Here is a 24,071-nt window from a genome sequence, read left to right as displayed (position 1 = left end):
AGGTCTGTTGATTAAGAAGGTTACAACAAATCATTTTTGGGCTATTTAGAACAGTATACATTTTACACCTCTCTTAGCTTCATTTGTAAAACTCCTTGGACTAAAAGCATCCATGGTCTCCATCTAGTTTTAATGAGAGCATTTCCACATGCTTTGTGATCCTCAAACAGTTACATGGTCATTTACTAACACTGACTTGAAAAGGTAATGGGTGCTTTAAAGGAAATACGACTACTGAGGCACTGCTATTGAAGTCAGCATCTTCTAAGTGACTGTGTTGCACACACCTTTCATCCCCTGGTCTGTGATGTTCTGGAGCAGCGATCGTATCTGTCGTGATGATGATTATCACCCTCAGGGCTGGTATGGAACCTCTGGTGAGTAGATCTTCCACAAAATATGTTGGATGAATGAGTGAAAAAAATTCCAAGATGGCGAAATACATTACATTTTTCTGTTTTTCTTTAGGTGAGAAATCTGAGTCCAAGGAAAATTAAAATTTTCTCTACAGCATCAACAAGACAACAATAGGATATTAAGCACTGATATAAAAAGGGATGAAATCTCTAGAAACTGCCCCATTCCATTAGCTTTTAAATATGCCCTTCTTTTGGGACTTCCTGGTGGTCCAGGGTCTAAGACTCTGAGTTCCCAATGCTGGGGGCCTGGGTTCAATCCCTGTTCAGGGAATTAGATCCCAGATGCTGCAACTAAAGATCCCTGATGTTGCAATGAAGATGCCACAGCAAAGATCAGAGAAGCCCCAGCAAGCCATGTAAATAAATGAAAATATTTTTAAAATATGCCCTTCTTTGAGAAGTTTCTGAATCAGCCAAGGTTGAGTCAGGAAACAGCACCTAAGGCGTTTCAATGACTTTATTGTTGGGTATGGATTTCACAGGTGATGGAAAAGCCAAGGAGCCTGTAGGGGTGGGGGCCGTGGCAGCCAAGAGACTAGAAAAAGCACGAGCTTATAGGAAGAAGTCAGTGTTTCCAGTGCCAAGGAGCCGGGCCACCTGGAGGAAGCTGGAACAGTTGGCTTGCCAAGCAGGTCTGGCAGCCATGCAGGAGACTCAGCAGTTAGTGCTGCAAACCCCACGCTGAGCAGAGAGATGACGGAGAAAGACCATGATTTATCTCCTCATCTGACCCTTACGTTTTCCACCTTGCCTCCCTACTGGCTTCACTGGAAGCCAGGAGGCAAGGGATCCTGGGAAATATTGCTCCCCGAGTTTTACTACAGAGAAGAGTAGGACAGAAAATGCATGTAGAGAAAACAGGCAGACAACCCATACATCTGCTTTTATGCTTTCTGACACAGGTAGCTTCTTCCTCCTATGTATCTGTACAGCACACTATGCAGAAAATTATTATAACACTCATTTCATAGTATGCTTTGCTTACACATCTGTATCGACTTTTATCTCTTGATTTCCCCAGAACCAGTACTGGGGCATTGCAACATTTGAATAAAAGATTTTTGAATGAATGGCTAAATAAATGATTGATTTCATTCAATTTCAACAAAGGCTTATTGACCATTGACATTGGACCACAATGTTCTGGTTGATGCCACCTACAAGCTTTCATTCACAGAATGTTCTGAAAAGCCTACCGTCTATTACATATTCCTTGCCACAAACTGTCAATTCTCATCAACGAACCGATTGTTGGCAGTGTGTGTTATGGCCCATCAGCACAGATAGTGAGCTTATTTCCATGGTAATGAGTATTAAACTTCAACATATATGAAGCCTGTCATTACACATGGTGCTCACCATTGTGTGGCGACAAGGGTGAAAATTCATGCCCATCTCTTCAAGGAGCTTGAACTTTGCCAGGGGCATGGAAAGACACATCCAGAGACCATTTTGGTGCCTTGCTGAGTTAGAGTTATACACAGGATGCTGTGGAGTTAGAACTGGCACTTCTCCCAGGCTGGGAATTCAGGGAAGTTTCTGGAATCATGAAAGGGGACTAAGTGTGAATCAGTAAAGATAGAAAGGGATGAGCATGAGCATGGGCCTCCCAGGTGGCTCAGTGCTAAAGCATCCACCTGCTAATGCAAGAGATACGGGTTGAATTCCTGGGTCCAGAATATCCCCTAGAGGAGGAAATGGCAACCCACTCCAGTATTCTTGCCTGGGAAATCCCATGGACAGGGAGTCTTGTGGGCCACAGTCCATGGGATGACAAAAGAGTCAGACATGACTTAGCAACTAAACAACAATAATAAACAGCCTGAACACAGGCAGAGTTGTAAAACTGATTTATACATGTTGCTCACTATGACTGGACAAGAGGCTAGAGGCTAGATGGAGTCAATATTGTAAACACCTAGTCTGAAGGCAGTGGGGAGAAACTGGTGTCACATGGTTCACTCAGGCCACAGCATGGAAGATTAACAGTGACTAACACTGGATGCAGTAACAAAGGTAATACAGATCCTACAGAAACAGGCAGGCAAATACCAAAGCCCATACCATACATTCTGCTTCTAGGAATGCAAACCTGACAACCAACTAAACCACCACTTTTTAAAGTTTCTATATGCCAAAAAACGGTTTTCAACTTCCAAAATCTCATGTCAGAATGTCATTTTGTATCTATGTCTGTGTGTGTGTTCCACACTATTTTTATAACAGGTCCATAATTATAATCATTTAGCAAGGATGGATTCAGGCCCTACCATGTCCCAAGTGCTGGTGTGAAAGTCAGTCCCAGGGTTGGGAGGGAGACAGATAATCTGCTGGGCACCTCACCAAGTTGGGGACAGCTCATGGGAAGATGCTGTCAGCACTGAGACTTCTAACATCCTATGGTTCCCTCTGGTCATAGAACTATAACTACTTTCTCCTTGAACTTTGTAACATCTGTTTTCTTAAAGTGTGGGGTAACATTCTTTCTCTCAGTACAAAAATTGCTCAAGGACTTCCTTGTCAGTCCAGTGGTTAAGACTTCATGATTCCAATACGGGGGGCCTGGGTTTGAACACTGGTGGTGGGGTAACTAAGATCCCATGTGCTGTATGGTGAAGCCAAAAAATTAAAAAAAAAAAAAAATCTCTCAATGATGTGGTCACGTTCTCCTAAGTTTTCATTAATTTCCCCTACAGTCAGTAGCAAGTTCTTCCCTTATTTCCAGGTAAGAGGAATTAATTCCACTCACAGTTGCACTCTTCTTTCTACGTACTGAGCTCTACACCCCTGCCAAAAAAAAAATAAGAAGAATTTATTAGATATTCTGGAGATGGTGACTATCTTATCAGTTTTGTTTATCTGGTTTCTGGCCCATAGCCATGGTCTATAAAATGGTTAGCCCAATTTAATAAACTAAGTTGTATTTTAAAAATTCAATTTCTTCACTGAATAGGCAGGATTCCCCGTGTCCAATCACTTTTTTCCTTACCTTTGAGCCAATTTTGTATTTTAAAACAATTTTTAAAGCTATTTTTATTATCCCACACCAAGTTGGACATACTGTGCTATATGCCACCATGATTGCAATGTTTTTATGGCCTGTTATAGGCTGAATTATGTCACCCAAAAGACTAGTGGAGTCCTAACTCCCAGCCCCAAGGCATGGGGCCCCATTTGGAAACAAGCTTAGTAAATCATCAAGTAAGGCTGCAGGCATGAGAATAATATGTAAACCAGTGTAAGTGCTAACCTTGAAAATACTGAAATCTGGACACGGACACATGTAACAGGAAGAATATCACGTGAAAATGAAGCCAGAGATCAGAGTGGTGCTTCTATAAGCCAAGGAGTGACAAAGATTGCCAACAAACCATGAGAATCTAGGAGAGATGCATAGGACGGATTCTACCCCACAGACCCCAAAAAGAACCAGCCCTGCCCACTCCTTCATCTCAGACTTCCAGTCTCCAAGACAGTAAGACAATACATTTCTGTTGTTTAACTACCCAGTGTGTGGTACTTTGTGACAGCAGCTCCAGGAAATGAATACAGAGCCCTCCGGGCATATCAGTTACAATTCTTATCTCTTCTTTAGTTAAATATTTACGTATCCATCTCCCCTTGTGCTTGTAAATTCTTTGATATCAAATATTAAGTCTTAGACATCTTTGTATCTTTACATCCTCTGCACAGACACACTATTGATCTGAATTATCTGTGTTCTTGTTTTGCTCTGCTAGACCCCTGGTCCGTATCAAATGTATTTCTTTGGAACAGTATGTTGTCTTCTATTTCGGTTCACTGAAACATACTGATACCTATCAGATAACCTCTGCTTCCTTGTATGAACGTTTCAAGCTCATTTTGCTTGAATTCCTCATTGTTCTGCACTTACATGGAAACAGGTTTGGCCATAAATTATTATTCTTGACCAGTTTCTCTGCTGCTTTCTCATGAGAATAACTGGACTCTTCTTGCACTTTAGTTTGTGTTGTCTTTTTTTATCTCTAATGTATTATCACTTATAGAATTGTGATTTCTTTGGCCTAACATTTTCTTCTTTCTACCTCTTAAAGCCTCAGTATTAAGCCCCTACTATTTGTAGAGCACTGTATTACATGCTAAAGATGCAGGCATGAATAAAATAGGACTTTGCTCTCAAGAGACTCAGTCAGCTCCTTTCCTGAACAACATTTTCTTCACAGTCTTCATGGAATACTTCTTATCATTTTGCTATCATAAACCACACATGAGAGGACCAAATTCATTTGTTTTCTAACATATATCCTACTTCCTATATCTTCCTATCTTCTTTTCAGTGTTATGACTTTAGAGGAATAAATAACATGCTCTATGCATCTAAGTCCACCAGCTTTCTATTCAGAACTTCCAAATAACTAGAAATATACCATAAGTTCATTTTTGCAGAAACATGCATTCTCAAGTGGGTACACAGAAAGCAAATGCATCAGGTAGATGAAAATAAGAAAGCCGTTAGGTTTTGTCAGGCTCTCTTTAATATACTTTTATATTATAACTAGGACTTCCCAAGTGACTCAGATGGTAAAGACTCTGTCTGCAATGTGGGAGACCAGGGTTTGATCCCTGGGTTGGGAAGATCCCCTGGAGTAGGAAATGACAACCCACTCCAGTATTCTTACCTGGAGAATTCCACGGACAGAGGAGCATAGCGGGCTACCATCCGTGGGATTGCAAAAAGTCAGACATTACTGAGCGACTAACACTTTCACACTTTTATTTCTTACATATTTCTTGATATAGATTTATCCACCATCATCCATCACTGTGTATATGTGTATTGAAGAGGTGGGGAGAGTAACTTCTTCCTGAGGTGCTAGCAGGATTTCACTCACTCACTAATAGTACTTAGAAACCCTTATTCCCAGAAAAGCAGCACACTGTTTCCTCAAGCAGAGTTCTGTTATGTTGTACTGGTGATGATATTTTTCCTTGTCTTTTCCCCCAACGTCACATTCATTCACTGCTGTACTGCTTAACACCGGCATTGATTTTTTGAGTACTCATGCTTACTTCTTTAGAATATATTTTTATGATGCTCCTGAATTCTTTTCTTTTTATCATCTCTAGAGATTTTTCATTCTCCTTAATGAGCTGGAGCACAGAGGCATGCTGTTGACATCCTTTAACCTTCTTCTAAAGGAAAGATTAGTATGCATTCAGAGCACACATAATTGATGACTATCTCAGCAGAGGAGACAAACATAGCATATATTCCATAGGTCACTGGAATAGGACTCAGTTCCCGTACTTCCTGGATTCTCCAGTGAAAACATAACCAGAGGAGGCCAACTATCAAGACTCCCACATAAAGATATCTCAGGGTGCCCATGTTGAAACAAAACATAAATACATCTACTTAGCACAAGGCACCTGGAGGGGAACTTTCAGACAGATACTGTCATGCTCTGTCAAGCTTAATGAGCCTACCTGAGAAGTATATTTTAAAATAATGACATCTCAAAGTCAGGATTTGATTAGATAAGCAGATTTATAACCCTGGTGGTTTACCTGCAGAAGTATAGCATCTGTCTGCGATGGAGGAGACCTAGGTTCAATCCCTGGGTAGGGAAGATTCCCTGGAGAAGGGAATGGCAACTCATTACAGTATTCTTGACTGGAGAATCCCATGGACAGGGGAGCCCGACAGGCTACCGTCCATGGGGCTGCAAGGAGTCAGACACAACTGAGCAACTAACACTTTCAATTTTAACCATTGCAACAGTCTTTTCTTGGAAAAAAAGAGGTATTTACTGAATATTTATACCGTGATTTACACTAAAGACAATGTACAGATTACCTTCATTGTGCCCAAACACTTCCTCTTTGCCCTAGATTGCTTCTTTTGGACACAATTACATTCTATCTCCCCTTCAACACTGGCAACCCAGTTCCTACCTCCTCACTTTTCCAAACTCAGCCATTGCCCACTCGTATCTCCCCAAACTATTCTCTTCTTGAGAAAGCTCCTGAGGCTCCACTAGTCCAGAGTGCTTTCTGTATTGGTCAGCATGCACAAAGCAATTGTATTCTCTGAGCTGCTGCTACTCTTCACTCTTTATTGTTTTTAACATTATGAAGCCCATTATGTATGGTAAACTTATTTGCAATGCTTTTTCTTTCTTTATTTTGTGTCCTTTTATGTTTAATATATAAAAATGCACATTATATTGTAAGTTCTTAAAAAATAGGGATACCACTCCCCAAATCCTCTCTACCAATATCTGACATTACCCACATAGAATAAATTGTTGCAAGGAATGGTGTAAGAATAAGACAGTCACCCATGGCCAGATTTCTTAAAGGGACAACTATATTTTGAGGAATTTCTTGAAAGAATTGCACTGCACTCTCTTAACTGAACAGTTTTAAACTATTCTACTCAATTGTGTATAAGATGTTCTTTAAGCCAAATCTAATCAGTCTACAAATTGTGTTTTATTTATTTAGTCTTCATAGGATCCAAAACACTGTATTTGGAAATTTTTACACACACACACAAACACACATATACACATTTTATATATATATATATAAAAATACACACACACACACACACACACACACATGAATTGAAGTTTAGGCAAGGAGCTCACATTAAAAGACTTTATCTTGAGCTCCAAACCCACTGCATATCTCCCCTTCATGTCTCTGGAACACCTCAAATTAAACACGGTCATAAAGTGATATTAAGACAGTATCTTCTCTGTGAATCTTTTCCTGGAATCCCCTCCTGAGCACACAGGAAGTGATCTGTCATTGGTTCGTTGTTAACTTTTTTTTTTTTTTAATTGTTTTGTGTCTTAATATTTGTTTTTTTTTTAATTTAATTTTATTTTTAAACTTTACAATATTGTATTAGTTTTGCCCAACATCGAAATGAATCTGCCACAGGTAGGGTATGGGGAGGGAGGAGGGAGGAGGGTTCAGGATGGGGAGCACGGGTATACCTGTGGCGTTGTTAACTTTTTTATGAATTCCTCTGTTGCTCCCCTGTCCTCTTTTGTCTGTGTTGTTTTTGAACAGAGGGACTTTGTCTATTTGACCCCCATGCTCATTCACTCAGTTACTATTTCTTTAGTGTTTAATCATGTTCAGACGCTATGACTTAGAGGAGGAATTCAACAGTGAGCAGGAGAGTGGGTCCTCCCTAAAGAAGCTTATGTCTAGTGGCAGGGGGAGAAAGTAAGAAATAATACCAAAGTGTATGAGAGCCTCAAAACTTGGCAAATATAGGCTCTCCAAATAGCGTTCATAAACACAGAACAGAAGATACTACATAGAGTTGATAGACAGATAAAACTATTTTTCTTATAGGGCCTGACTGGTATGAAGCTATGAGAAAGTGATAATGGTTTCTTGGCATATGTCCTGTTGGGTACCAAGCAGGCAACGATTTGCCAACAAAGGTCCATATAGTCAAAGCTGTGGTTTTTCCAGTAGTTATGTACAGATGAGAGAACTGGACTATAAAGAAGACTGAGTGCTGAAGAATTTATGCTTTCAAACTGTGGTGCTGGAGAAGCCTCTAGAGAGTTCCTTGGGGTGGAAGGAGATTAAACCAGTCAATCCTAAAGGAAATCAACCCTGAATATTCATTGGAATAACTGATGCTGAAGCTGAAACTCCAATATTTTGACCACCTGATGCGAAGAGCTAAGTCATCGGAAAAGATCCTGATGCTGGGAAAGATTGAAGGCAGGAGGAGAATGGAATGACAGGATGAGATGGGTGATGGCATCACCGATTCAGTGGATATGAGTGAGCAAACTCCAGGAAACAGTGAAAGACAGGGAGGTCTGGCGTGCTGCAGTCCATAGAGTCGCAAAGAGTTAGATACCACTTAGCGACTGAACAACAAGGGAAAGATAAATAAACAATTGTCAGAAACTTGATTCATATATTTTTTGTTGCTCAACCAATGGTAGTTTCTACACCAAAATTTGGAAGTGGGAATACACAGTGCTGGCTGCACCTAAAGAAGTCAGAACTCCAGCCAGAGGAAAAGAAAGACTCCTGGCCAAAAACAAAAGCACTCTAATTAGTCATTTCATTTCAAGATGTTGAAACAACTCCAACCCAAGGAAACCAATGCCTTCAGAGTGAAAACAGATTATAGAAGGAAAAAAAGATGTTTCACTTATTTAGGAGTTTGATCTGAATCCAATTTGGAATGAAAAACCTAAAACCTTTTAGAATAATAAACCTGAACAGAATTTTTTTTAATATGAAAAGACCTACACTTTGCATGAAATATATTTTAAGATCTTCAACTTTTATAATCAGGGCAGGTGTTTAAATAGTTATCTTAAATGGTTTTTAGTTAATACTCAGTATTTCTTTCTGTGAAATAGTCCCTTTAAAGTAATCTGTATGCTCTTCATTAAAAGCTCGATTTTAGAAATCTCATGAACAAATGACTTTCTACCGGCAGGTAGTTCTCAAACAGAGACTATATCTGAGATAATTTGGAATCAGATATAATTTTTTTAAAATAGTAAGAAATATTATGTGGGGGAGATTTTCAATTCTTATGTTGTAAGAATGAAAGGCTGTATATTGTCAACCTGCTTATTTAACTTGTATGCAGAGTACATCATGAGAAATGCTGGGCTGGATGAAGCATAAGCTGGAATCAAGATGTCCAGGAGAAATATCAATAATCTCAGATATGCAGATGACACCATCCTTATGGCAGAAAGCAAAAGTGAAAGTGAAAGTGAAGTCGCTCAGTCGGGTCCGACTCTTTGCGACCCCATGGACGGTAGCCTACCAGGCTCCGCAGTCCATGGGATTTTCCAGGCAAGAATACTGGAGTGGGCTGCCATTTCCTTCTCCAGGGCATCTTCCCAACCCAGGGATCGAACCCGGGTCTCCTGCATTGCAAACAGACACTTTACCGTCTGAGCCACTAGGGAAGCAAGCAAAGAGGAACTAAAGAGCCTCTTGATGAAAGCAAAAGAGGAGAGTGAAAAAGTTGGCTTAAAACTCAACATTCAAAAAACTAAGATGATGGCATCCGGTCCCATCACTTCACGGCAAATAGATGGAGAAACAATGGAAACAGTGACAGACTTTATTTTTTGGGCTCCAAAATCACTGCAGATGGTGATTGCAGCCATGAAATTAAAAGACGCTTGTTCCTTGGAAGGAAAGTTATAAGGAACCAGAGACATTACTTTGCCGACAAGAGTCCATCTTGTCAAAGCTATTGTTTTTCCAGTAGTCATGTATGGATGTGAGAGTTGGACTATAAAGAAAGCTGAGTGCCAAAGAACTGATGCTTTTGAACTATGGTTTGAAGACTCTTGAGAGTCCCTTGGACTGCAAGGAGATCCAATCAGTCCGTCCTAAAGGAAATCAGTCCTGAATATTCAGTGGAAGGACTGATGCTGAAGCTGAAATTTCAATCCTTTGGCCACCTGATATGGAGAACTAATTGGAAAAGACCCTGATGCTGGGAAAGATTGAAGTCAGGAGAAGGGGACGACAGAGGATGAGATGGTTGGATGGCATCACCAACTCGATGGACGTGAGTTTGAGTAAGCTCCAGGAGTTGGTGATGGACAGGGAAGCCTGGCGTGCTGCAGTCCATGGGGTCACAAAGAGTCAGACATAACTGAGCAACTGAACTGAATTGAAGAATAAATTAACATTAAAAAGCATGATCTCTTCCCACCTGTGAAACCTGTCTTACCTTTAAAACTAAAGATGGTAAATAATGATCTTTACTATGTCTGAACTTGAATAAGAAAGGAACAAAAGAGGAGAAAGAAGAAAATAGACATGCTTACAGAGGATGTTTCAGGCTACTCAAAAATGTGAAAGCAATTTATTAAGAGATTCAGATCCCTGTAATTATTTCATCTGCATCCCAGCAGGCATAAGGTTTCTAAATTAATTATAAAAAGTCCAAATGCATTATTCTATTGTCTACACTCTTCATTATCTAATTAAATTAAAGGAAATTATATCAAATACTTTATTCACAATGTCTCCCCTTGCACAGCCAACACAATTTTCCATGCCAAAATGCACACTGGGGAATGAAAAAGTCATCTGACATGAGATTTTCATTTTTCTCTACTCATTCATAACTATCATCTAAATTCTTGCAATTCTCCAAATATGCTATATTTTTAACCCCTGCCTACATTGGACACATGGTGTTTCATCTGTCTGGCCAATCCCAGTCTGCTCAATCCTAGCTCTACCTTCAAGCCTTCACTGGCCCTTCCTCTGGAACACCATCCTGATAGTTCTTCTTCTTTTGTGCTGTCATAACAGCTTGTGGAAACTTTCCCCAGTAAATAATCAGGTTTGGTTAGTTTCCATGTCCATCTCTTCTAGTAAACTCTAAAGATCAAAGACTATGTTCCTTTCCCATTTGTATTTCCAGAACTTTGTGGGGTCCTGCAACTGAATTAAATATTTAGTAAGCTGACAAGAGAAATAAAAGTGGAGGTGGAAACCTTAGATCTTGAGCAATATTTTTCCTTTGTAAGCTTGTCCATCTAACTTGTTGATCACAAACACTTTCTGTAAAAATGACCTCTCTCTGGATGTTTTTCAACACAAAAGGGAAAGATTACATATCCATTCAACGCACAGAATAGATGGGAAAACAAAATATTGGATTGGTCAAGAAGTTCATTTGGGTTTTTCCATATGATGTAACAGAAAACACCAAACAGACTTTTTGGCCAAACCAATAGTTTCAAAATAATGCCAACCTATACTTTTTTTTGGGTAGATATTATCTCATGTAAGCACAGATCCATTAATCCTCAGATTTTAAAGACTGAATTATTTTTATCCCTTCATAAAACAATTAGGAAAGTACTTTTTAGAACATCAAATGCCTTTAAAATTTTTTTATTGATACGAAGAAAAATATCCCCAAAATAGATCAACATAAATTATACCTATGAACATATCAGAAAGTAAAATAAAGTGGTGCCATGACATGAAGTAAGATATAAAATCAGTATTTTCAGTTTCAATCATATAATAATTCATAATGGCCAGGACATTTTTAAATATACATTTTGTTATCTGTGTTTGTACTGTTTTATAAAATATCAGGGGGAAAGGTCATATTAGCATATCCCTGTATCTTTTTTCTAATCACATTCTCAAAAACCACTTTACTCATAAAAAGCCATTCTAGAGGCGAATTACATGCAAATGTGGGAACTCTGAAGCTCCACATCTCATATTTATGCGCGAGCCTCACAAATCTCTATGCTTTAGGGCAGGGGAGCATCACATGGTGTCGTCCTCTTACACCACACGCACATGGCTGGCATCTGACGTGTCATCGTTAGTCTCTTGCACCTGCTGCGATTCAATATTGATCAGTCTGTTGAAAATAACAGCCATATTACCTCTTTGACAGTTAACAACACTCCCACTCTGTCTTCCCCACACCAGTTCACCCCATGTCACCACCATCTTGTGCAGGAACTTATACAAGAGCTGACTTCCCAGGCTCCTCATTTTCCTCAATCTATTTCTCTCCTCTGCAGCAAGAGGGATCACTTAAAATACAAATCTGATCATGTCTTTGCTTAAAATCTTTTTAATGACTGATGTAGGATGTTTAGCTAAAAACCAGAGCCTGCGACAATCTTGTAAGCCTGCTTATGCCTGTGCCCTGCCCACCTCCACGCCACAGCCCGCTCCAGGCCCTCCTCATTCCCCATGCTCCAGCCACTTAGGTGCCTTCAGCTCCCCGGGGGTGCCACAGACCCTCCAGCCATGGAGTCTGTGCTGCCTCCGCTGCCTGGGAATCTCATCCACTTCCATACACAGACTCTGTTCTGCCTGCCTTGGGCCTCAGCTTGAATTTCACGCCTTAATCCTGCAAGGTGATGACAGGTCTCTCTGATACTCACTCCATTCCCCCCAGGCTCTCCACTCTGCCTTTACAGCATTATCACACTTTGTAATTCTATACTGATCTGTGCATTTACACCCTGTCTTTCCACGTGAGCCAGGGATCGTGGCTGTTTTCAATCCCCAATTTTATCATCAATATCCACAGTTTAGTTCAGTGGCTCAGTTGTTTCCAACTCTTTGCGACCCCATGGACTGCAGCACATCACACCTCCCTATCCATCGCCAACTCCCACAGTGTACCCAAACTCATGTCCATTGAGTCGATGATGCCATCCAACCATCTCATCCTCTGTTGTTCCCTTCTCCTTCTGCCCCTAATCCCTCCCAGCATCAGGGTCTTTTCATGTGAGTCAGCTCTTTGCATCAGGTGGCCAAAGTATTGGAATTTCAGCTTCAGCATCAGTCTTTCCAATGAACACCCAGGGCTGATCTCCTTTAGGATGGACTGGCTGGATCTCCTTGCTGTCCAATGGACTCACAAGAGTCTTTTCCAGCACCACAGTTCAAAAGCATCAATTCTTTGGTGTTCAGCTTTCTTTATAGTCCAACTCTCACATCCATACATGACCACTGGAAAAACCATAGCCTTGACTAGACAGACCCTTGTTGGCAAAGTAATGTCTCAGCTTTTTTTTTTTTTTTTTTTTCATGTGAGCTTTATTTACAATAGCAGAAAAATGGTACCAGCTCAAATCTCCAACAACAGGTGAATGGACCAACTAATTGTACATATTTGTACAATGGAATACAACTCAGCCATCAAAGGAACAAAATACCGACACGCACAAAGACATAGATAAATCTCAGGAATATTATGCTGAGCCACATGAACTGGATACAGAAGTATATACTACATGCTTCCATTTATGTGAAACTTGGAAACAGGAAAAACTCATTTATAGTGACAGAAAACAGATCATGAGGGGACTTTCTGAGGTGATGGAAATATTCTCTACTTTATTTATTTATTTCTAAACTTTACAAAATTGTATTAGTTTTGCCAAATATCAAAATGAATCCGCCACAGGTATACACGTATTCCCCATCCTGAACCCTCCTCCCTCCTCCCTCCCCATACCACCCCTCTGGGTCGTCCCAGTGCACGAGCCCCAAGCATCCAAATGTCTCAGCTTTTTAATATGCTGTCTAGGTTGGTCATAACTTTCCTTCCAAGGAGTAAATGTCTTTTAATTTCATGGCTGCAGTCACCATCTGCAGTGATTTTGGAGCCCCAAAAAACAAAGTCTGACACTGTTTCCACTGTTTCCCTATCTATTTGCCATGAAGTGATGTGACCAGTTGCCATGATCTTAGTTTTCTGAATGTTGAGCTTGAAGCCAACTTTTTCACTCTCCTCTTTCACTTTCATCAAGAGGCTCTTTAGGTCTTCTTCACTTTCTGCCATAAGGGTGGTATCATCTGCATATCTGAGGTTATTGATATTTCTCCCAGCAAGTCTTGAGTCCAACTTATGCTTCATCCAGGCCAGCGTTTCTTATGATGTACTCCGCATAGAAGTTAAATAAGCAGGATGACAATATATAGCCTTGACGTACTCCTTTTCCTATTTGGAACCAGTCTGCTGTTCCGTGTCCAGTTCTAACTGTTGCTTCCTGACCTGCATATAGGTTTCTCAAGAGGCAGGTCAGGTGGTCTGGTATTCCCCATCTCTTTCAGAATTTTCCACAGTTTATTGTGATTCACACAGTCAAAGGCTTTGGCATAGTCAAGAAAGCAGAAATATATGTTTTTCTGGAACTCTCTTGCTTTTTCAGTGATCTACCAGATGTTGGCAATTTGATTTCTGGTTCCTTTGCCTTTTCTAAAACCATCTTGAACATCTGGAAGTTCACGGTTCACAAATTGCTGAAGTCTGACTTGGAGAATTTTGAGCATTATTTTGCTGGCGTGTGAGATGAGTGCAATTGTGCAGTAGTTTGAGCATTCTTTGGCATTGTCTTTCTTTTGGATTGGAATTAAAACTGTCCACAGGGCCTGGCATATAGGAAGCCCTTAGTAAAATTGTGTTGAGTGAAAACAGGACTTACTTAAGTACATGAATGAAATCCAGTAGGCAAAGGACACGGCATACCTAAGGGAATATATCATTTGAGACCAGATGCAGTTGATTCTTGTTATTTGTATTAGTTTTGATCTATAAAGTTGACATAAACACAGCATTCATGATGCTAAAGCACTGTTCCTAAGGCAGATACATTTAGGTTCCTAGGAGCCTCTAGTCACACATTTGCATCAACCAATCAACACAAAACCTTGTTTTAAGTGTGTTTAAGGCATCTCATTTAATATCTATTATTGATTCATTAATGTTGACCTCACAACACTATAACTCATGTCTGAAGCCGCTTATCGATCACATACCCTTTTCTCCATAAGGCACATCCCAGCTTTCACAGACTTAGGACACTTAGACAGCTCTTCAGTACTACATCCAGGGGCCTTGTAAACACTGAAATCACCAATAAAAATTATATAAGTGCAAAAACAGGACACAGATTAGACTGTGAAAAGGACATGTGTCCACAGTGAGCAGAGACAATGTCATTGTGCTAGGCCTTAGCTGGGAACATGCTCTCCCAACAACTCAAAGTTTACACTGCTCTGTTCATGTCCAGAGATGACTACAAAATACTGCAAATATTGATTTGGGGGTTACAAATCAATCTTAGTGAGTAGGGGAATTCACAAATACAGGGTCCACAAATGATGAGACTCAACTATATTTGTTAAAAGGCTTATTGCCTCTGTGGAGCATGCATGTATGGGTGCCTATGCATGCATACTCACTAAGTCGCTTCAGTTGTGTCTAACTCTTTGCAACCCTGTGGACTGTAGCCCACCAGAATCCTCTGTCCATGGGATTCTCCAGGCAAGAATAGTGGACTGGGTTGCCATGCCCTCCTCCAAGGGATCTTCCCAAAACAGGGATCAAACCAGCACTGGCAGGTGGGTTCTTTACCACTAGAACTACCTGGAAAGCCCAAGGGTGTGTATATATGTACGTATTTCCTGGATATGGAGAACAGACCCTGCCAGTTTATACGATGTAGTTCACAACCCTCTATAGGTGTGTAACAAATGTTTAATTACCATATCCAATGGTAATGGAGAGGATTAAGCTTCTAAGATTCTCTTATTCAACTGACTTAACCACTTAAGATCCTAGCACATCCAGTTAGAGGAAAACACTGTAATATTTGATTCTCACAAAGAATATGCAAGATGTGAAAGCGTGCCAAGAGATCATTAATTATATACATCTTCTTTGTAAGAATCTCAATGCTTTCTGATCATAAACTGTCTTAGAAATAAATAAATGTGTGATTCTTAGACATTTCCAAAATAACAAAACCAACTCTGAATTTATTTGCTAAGTAAATAACCATGCCAGTGAATCATATGTATATAAATCTTAAGCCCAAAGGACATTTTAATACCCTGGTTACTCTTTAAGTATATCCACGTGAGAATTTTAGTACCTAAAGTGAAAATGGCGAGTTCTGGGCTTCTCGCCAATTTCATTTTGGGTGTGAAATTTCTGACTCGCAAGCTTAAATTCTTGGAATCTTATAAGCGATTTTTTTTTTTTTGCATTTGAGAGTGGTTTTTCCACTCACAAAATTACCTACTTCCCTTTAATTAACTGTTATGGAGAAGCATAATTTACAGGCATGAGGAGGACTTTCTGAGAGTGAGCATCTCAGCCCATCTCCAGCCCCACACCTGTCTCCTCATTATTGGATGCCACTTTGGGACATGAGCATCCCACATCTTAAGGGATGTCACAGCACATAGTAGGGCAGGAAGCCAGAAGCACTGAATCCCCACCCCAAGTTATGTGAGGCAAAGGAATCAATGAGTAATGGGAGGAAGTGACAGCACCCACTTTCTGCTCCCTCCTCCAGCTTCTCCAAGGCTCCTTCCTGTGGGGGTCATCATAGCCACCCTTCCTCCAGAAGCTCCCTGACCTCCCTCAAATTTGCTGCCTAAGTAACCACCTCCTATTGCCTTTATTTCTCGCTTAGGATATTTTTACTCATGTATGTGAGGAACAGAGAAGTATGCTGGAAAAAGGGTGATTTCTCATCATTCTTTTACCAAAGCCTCATTCTCCTCCTCAATGCAGGAAGAGGAAGAGTATTTCTCAGGGGCACACAGCTCTTTATCATCCTGGAGCACTTGGCCTGTCTCCCCTGAAACTTCACAGTGCAGGAACCAGCCACCTGTTCTCACTGGAGGAAGCTGAAGACAACTATAGGTGTGGTCTGATTCCTGCACAGGAAATCCAACAAGGGTTTGGGAAGCGGGGCAACACACCACCCTGCCACTGGGTACCATGGCCACATTTCTATGCCAGGTCAGACGTGGGCCTTGAAGGACACAGGGTGTTGGTGTGAGTACCTGGGTCCTGTCCCAACTGACAGTTACCAGAAGGTGCAAGGAGCCACCTGCAGAAAGAGGTTGTTGGGAGATGGGGTAGGGATCCTAATGATGCCTCGAGCTGAGAAAGGAACCACAGGTGACCACCAAGAATAGAGACTCATGCTTTCTTACGACGATTTCAGGTGAGAGGGCCCACACCAGAACCTACAGAGTGTATGGCCCTAAACAGGACAAAAGACAGCTATTAATATCTGCAAGGCCCAGAGTGTAAAGCCATTGGCCCATGTATGTGTCAGGAAAAGCCTGATGCTTTCCTTGATGTTAAACCAAGGGAGACTTCTTGAGTAATACCTTTGACTGGACATTAAGTGTTTGAAATTGAGATTATGCCTGAAACCCCAAATCACCATAAGAATGTGCTTTTTCCAAAAATAAACAGAATGCTTTATCATCCCAGATACTGGGATGATGCTTTATCATCCCAGATACTGGGATGATGCTTTAAAATCCCAGATGCTGGAATCTGCCAGCATCTCCATCCAGCATCTGAAGAAGGAAACCTCCATTGAAAAAGCTTAAAGGAGGAGTGAGAGGCAAAGTTGTGATTGTCCTAAATGCAATTCTTGTTCGTTACATTTACTCACAGTTTGAAACAACAGGAAAGATAAAATGAAGTAGGAAACTAGCTCATGGATTACCAGTCAGAGGTTTAGGAAGCAAACATTTAGAAGAACATGTTCAGAATCTCTCAAATCTGTCTCCAGTTGGATTTCTCTGACCTAAAACCTTGTATCTTTCATGCAAAATGCTCCACAGGCATCCCTGCAGGAACAGGTTCAAAGAGAGACCCTCCCCTACTTCAAGTCACTCCCCTTCCAAGGATCCATATTCAGGTTCTTACAGCAGCTTTTTTGTTCATACTTTCAATAACAAATAAATGGGGAAATGCATAGACAGCGGTTAGTAGTTTGCTGGGGACAAAACATAGTTCTCATTATTACAAGCTGGCCTGGTAGGCTGCAGTCCATGGGGTTGCTAAGAGTCGGGCACGACTGAGCGACTTCCCTTTCACTTTTTTTTTTTTTTAATTAATTTTATTCTATTCTCAAACTTTACATAATTGTATTAGTTCTGCCAAACATCAAAATGAATCCACCACGGGTATACATGTGTTCCCCATCCTGAACCCCCCCTCCCTCCTCCCTCCCCACACCATCCCTCTGGGTCGTTGGAGAAGGAAATGGCAACCCACCCCAGTGTTCTTGCCTGGAGAATCCCAGGGACAGAGGAGCCTAGTGGGCTGCTGTCTATGGGGTCGCACAGAGTCAGACACGAGTGAAGCGACTTAGCAGCAGCAGCAGCAGCAGCAAGGGAAGGAAGGAAGGAAATAAGGGAAAAAAGGGAAGGCAGGAAGGAAGGAAGACAGAGAGAGAGAAAGAAAGAGAGGAAGGGAGAGAAGAGGGAGGGGGGAAGGACTGAGGAGGAGGCAAGGTGCCCACTCCATGACACGCACACACAGGTGTGTTCCAGCCCATGCCTCCGCTCATGGACAGAGATCTTCAGGCTGACACACACAAGGACACGCAGTTTAATCACAGCAGCTCACTCTAAGAGCAGGCATTTCAACTCTGCAGGGGGAATCTGGTCTTCTATTTAGGAAGTAGATACCTGTGACAAGGAGGTGGTGGGTTATGTGATGGAGGAAAGAGTGTTGGCAGGACATGACATCAGAAGACCCATTTAATACTTAGATGCATCATTTTGCAACTTTGAGAATTTGACTAAGCTATTTAATCTCTTTAAATCTCGGTTTTCTTACCTGTAAAATGGGAATAACAATTTTAACTCTGGTTACCTCCCTGGAAGGTATAGAAATAGACGTAATGGGTATCCAGATGTCCAGCAGATCAAAGTCACTGATTTCCCCAGCTCTCAGGACTTCCTTGGTGGCTCAGATGGTAAAGTGTCTGCCTACAGTGCAGGAGACTCAGGTTCAATCCCTGGGTTGGAAAGATCTCCTGGAGAAGAAAATGGCAACCCACTCCAGTATTCTTGCCTGGAAAAATCCCATGGATGGAGGAACCTGGTAGGCTATAGTCCATGGGGTTGCAAAGAGTCAGACACGACTGAGTGACTTCACTTCCACTTTTGAGAGTTGACTGCTAACATCCCTCTCTGAGACTTACCCTCAACTTTTCCCAAAGTCTGTCCCTGGTGCCTGCCTACTCCAACAACTCCTTGATCCAAATTAAAAATATCTTCAGAATCCAACTCCATCTCTACACCTCCTCTGCTTCCACCATGACCTATGCCTCCCTTATCGCTCATTTAGCTTCTTTCAATAATTTTGTAATTGTTCTCTCTCATTCTGTGCTTGACTTGCTACAGCCTGAATGATTCCTTTAAAACATGACTTAAGTCATGGCCTCCATCACCTCTCACTCCCTTACATAAAAGCCAAAGTCCTTGCGGATGGTTACCAAGCCCTACACAATGTCCCACCATGGCTCACTCATCCTGGGGAAATCCTCTGATCTCGCCTTGATGTTTACTGCTCTCCCTCTCTTGTTCATGTCACCCCAGCTATACTGGTCTCCTTGCTGTTGTTCAGATGTCTCAGGAGTGCTCCAGGCTCAGTCCAGACCTTGGAACTTGCACCTCTCTTTGTCTGGAACACTCTTCCTTTACATGAATTGTTCTTTCACTTCCCTCAAATCTTTGTACAAATGACTCCTAATTAGTGACGTCTTCTCTCGCCACCTTAATTAAAATTGCAATACCCCACCCCTTCTTTCTGCTTTATTTACCTAAGCTAAGTCGCTTCAGTCGTGTCCGACTCTGTGTGACCCCATAGACAGCAGCCCACCAGGCTCCGCCGTCCCTGGGATTCTCCAGGCAAGAACACTGGAGTGGGTTGCCATTTCCTTCTCCAATGCAGGAAAGTGAAAAGTGAAAGTGAAGTCACTCAGTCGTGTCCGACTCTTCGCGACCCCATGGATTGCAGCCTACCAGGCTCCTCCATCCATGGGATTTTCCAGGCAAGAGTACTGGAGTGGGGTGCCATTGCCTTCTCCATTATTTTCCTACTTAATACTTATTATTTATCAACACACTATGTATTTTACTTACATGTTTGCTTATATTCCTCTCCTTGCACGAGAATATAACCTCTGTGATTATAGGAATTTTTACTTAATTTTGTCCACTGCTATAGCCTCACCACCTAATATAGAGCTGAACACATACTAAATGACCAATAAATATTTACTGATATAGTTTAATAAATTAATAAAAGGTGAGGAATTTCCATAACAAATGGTAATCAACAATTTTTTCCTGTAAGGATCCAACAAAATTCAGATACGCCTAATCTAAATGTATGCATATAGATACATATCCACACATATAACATTTTGAACACAGTGACATTATACATCAAAAGATACACAAAAAATGTGTAGAGCTGGTTAGGCAGTGACAGGGATATGTTCTGAGAACTGACATTATCAACATCTAACTCCTACTCCATCTCATTTCACAGAATGACACATTTTCATTATCATGACATCCTTTCTTCTTTGTCAAAGAAACTGGTGAGAAAAGTCTGTGAATTCAAAGGGCAGATGCTAGCATACGGTCTACGTGTTTTTCTTCCCTTACCATTTCTCAAAGCACTTGGGCTGTAAGCATCCAATCACATCATTGTTTTCCATAATGAGTACTAAGCCTGGGAGTCCTTTCCAAATAACAAACAGCTCCTAATGGTGGAAAAATATCCTCTGTCTTCTGCAATTTGCCTGTGCTCTCTGTCCCTGTTACAGGTCCAGCTTCTCAGATTTAGATTAGACTTCTCACTGAGTTGACAAAAGACTTTGCTGGATCCATTAATAGAGTCATCTCCAGTTTTTGCTATTAGCCAACAATTTGTTGTTCTGTGCTTGCCAACAAATTTCTTTGCTCTACCAAATTGCTGGAGTCCACATAGTTGGCAGTGGTTTGAAGGGAATGGGTCTCCCAGCAACACCTAACAGGAAAACAAATTTGAACCAGAAACTCTTTGGTTTTGGTGGCACTCAGCCTCTCGGGCTTTGCCAAATCTCTCTGATTGCTAGCCAGGCACTCGTTGGAAAGGGAGAGAGACCATGAACCACAGAAAGAGTCACACTCACCACCTTTGAGGCATCCTGAGTAATGTGATTGATGCATCACAAGCCCTATTGAAGATTTTGCATAAATTCCTAGGATCAATCTCCCTCCTGGCTCTGATCCAGAGGCTATGAATAGAAGACACCCACTGACTATCCTCATAGACCCCCTCTCAGACCCCATGAGAAAAGGAACTCAATAATTAGAATAATGAGAAACTTCAAGCCTGAACATTTCGTGGTGAAGGGTGGTAAAAAAGCAAAAAAATTCTAATGCTAGTAGGGAAGAAGACAAGCAATGGAAAATCCTATTCGGTTGCCTGAGAGCAAGTACAGTACCTCAGCGTAGTACCTTTGTGGTCATGGGAACCCCTGTAGAGATTTCTTAACTAGAGTAGTAAAGGGTGTATATAAAAGACTGAGAGCAGAAGCAGAAGTTTTCATGTTGGGGTCCCTCTCTGCAGTTTCAGAGAGCTCAGTAAGAATTTGGCCATTCTAAGCTTGGCAGATCTTCAATGGGAAAGCAGCCTCTGGCCTCCAGACATGCAGGTTACTTGGGTGCTATTTATGTTTTGATGGATAAGTGTACACTGTCTAGATAAGTAGCAAAGGTCTCTTGCAGTGATGCTTCAAAGGAGCAGCTGTCTGGGAAGATGAATCAATGCCAGGACAGTTCAAGAGCCAAACCAAACACCAGTAACCATGGTAAACACTAACAGATGAGGCAACCATTTGAAAGAGGCAACTTACTCTGAATCCACGGAGCACTCAAGATAATATGATACATATTTCTTCTTCTTTATTTTTCATTAAGAGGTAACCCAACAAAGAATTATTATCTTTAAAGAATTATCTTGGTTTCTATGAATTGTGACTGTCATATTGCTTTCAAAATAAGGAAGAGGAAAAAAAAAAAAGAAGAAAAACAATAAGGAAGAAGAGTACTTCATTTCCCATTCTCTTACATTCTTTACCGTAGCATTCAATGCCCCTATGGTTCTGTGTTGTAATGCTTTCGCATTCCATCTAATGCCACCCCCCATCATCCATGCATTCGATTTAGTAAAAGCTAAGGGCCCATCATTCCTTAAACTTGCGGAAACTTTGCTTATTCTCTTTCTTCTGTCTGGAATTGCTTCCCCACAATCCCATTGGATCAAACACTAATCACTGTCCAAAGCCCTACCCAACTGACATCTTCTTTGGGAAAATCCTCCCAAATGTCATCCTAATTTAATTTATTCTGGAAAATGTGATCCTCTAGTATAGTAATAACCTTACTACAGCATTTGTCACATAATGTGTGTGTCCATTGTTCATAGGTCTCTCTCTTCTGCTCTACAATGAAGTTTATTGGTGGATTGGTCTGTATCTTACTGATATACCTCATGCTCCTTCATTAAATATTTTATGAATGAATGTACAAAAGAAAAAAGTCAGAATCTTTTTGCTCTCTTACTTTTCACCCTTTTGTTTTACTGAAGAAAAAACTACAATAGTCCAGAGAGATTCAGAGTCTTGCTCTAGATAACAGTATCAAAGCTGAAAACACAGAATTAAATCTTTATAGAGATCCTTCTTAGATCCATGAATATAGTTAATATTAGGGCAACCCTAGTGTATTTTTCCCAACAACCAGAAGCAGGTATACAACAGGGAAAGATCACAGGTGATAAAAAGAAAGCATCAGTTCAGTTCAGTCACTCAGTCATGTCTGACTCTTTGCGACCCCATGAATCTCAGCATGCCAGGCCTCTCTGTCCATCACCAATGCCTGGAATTTACTCAAACTCATGTCCATTGAGTCAGTGATGCCATCCAGCCATCTCATCCTCTGCTGTCCCCTTCTCCTCCTGCCCCCAATCTTTCCCAGCATCAGAATCCTTTCCAATGAGTCAACTCTTCGCATGAGGTGGCCAAAGTACTGGAGTTTCAGCTTTAGCATCAGACCTTCCAATGAACACCCAGGACTGATCTCCTTTAGGATGGACTAGTTGGATCTCCTTGCAGTCCAAGGGACTCTCAAGAGTCTTCTCCAACACCACAGTTCAAAAGCATCAATTCTTCGGCGCTCAGCTTTCTTCACAGTCCAACTCTCACATCCATACATGACCACAGGAAAAACCATAGCCTTGACTAGATGGACCTTTGTTGGCAAAGTAATGTCTCTGCTTTTGAATATGCTATCTAGGTTGGTCATAACTTTCCTTCCAAAGAGTAAGCGTCTTTTAATTTCATGGCTACAATCACCATCTGCAGTGATTATGGAGCCCAGAAAAATAAACTCTGACATTGTTTCCCTGTTTCCCCATCTATTTGCCATGAAGTGATGGGACCAGATACCATGATCTTAGTTTTCTGAATGTTGAGCTTTAAGCCAACTTTTTCACTCTCCACTTTCACTTTCATCAAGAGGCTTTTGAGTTCCTCTTCACTTTCTGCCATAAGGGTGGTGTCATCTGCATATCTGAGGGGATTGATATTTCTCCTGGCAATCTTGTTCCAGCTTGTGCTTCTTCCAGCCCAGCGTTTCTCATGATGTACTCTGCACATAAGTTAAATAAGCAGGGTTCTTAATAAAATTCTGAAACTTTAGATTAAAACTCCAGTGACAGCACCTGCATGGTTTGCAATAGGTATCAGCCTCTAGTAAAAAGGAGTGCTTCTTCTGGATCTGACCTCCTCTTTCCTGAAACTCCCAACACATATTCCAACCCATAGACACTACGAAACTCAAAGGTTGATGACCATACTTGAGTGGTACTTCTGTCATCAGAGAGAAGTCAAGGAGTCAGTTTTTAGGAACTGGTAGCATCATCTCAATGGTAGTTCCTTGGAGTGGGAGATATAGGCAAGAGTTTTGATTCTACTTTCTTTTATTCCCCCATTACAACCTTTTAAGTTCATGTGAATGATCAACACATGCAATCTTTAGCAAGTGGGAACTTTCATCTGAGAGAAAAGGAATTTTCTAATGTCAATAATGTCTGTAAATTCACTAAGTGTAAAGATCTTGGAGGGGTCTAGTAATACTATTCTGGAAATTTTTCATTCCAATCCCAAAGAAAGACAATGACAAAGAATGTTCAAACTATAGCACAATTGTACTCATTTCACACACTAGCAAAGTAATGCTCAAAATTCTCCAAGATGGCTTCAACAG

The sequence above is a fragment of the Bos indicus genome, chromosome 12 (assembly GCF_029378745.1).
Source record: "Bos indicus isolate NIAB-ARS_2022 breed Sahiwal x Tharparkar chromosome 12, NIAB-ARS_B.indTharparkar_mat_pri_1.0, whole genome shotgun sequence".
In the NCBI taxonomy this organism is placed as follows: Eukaryota; Metazoa; Chordata; class Mammalia; order Artiodactyla; family Bovidae; genus Bos; species Bos indicus.
The sequence above is the reverse complement of the archived record's forward strand: the minus strand, read 5'-3'. Positions refer to the sequence as shown.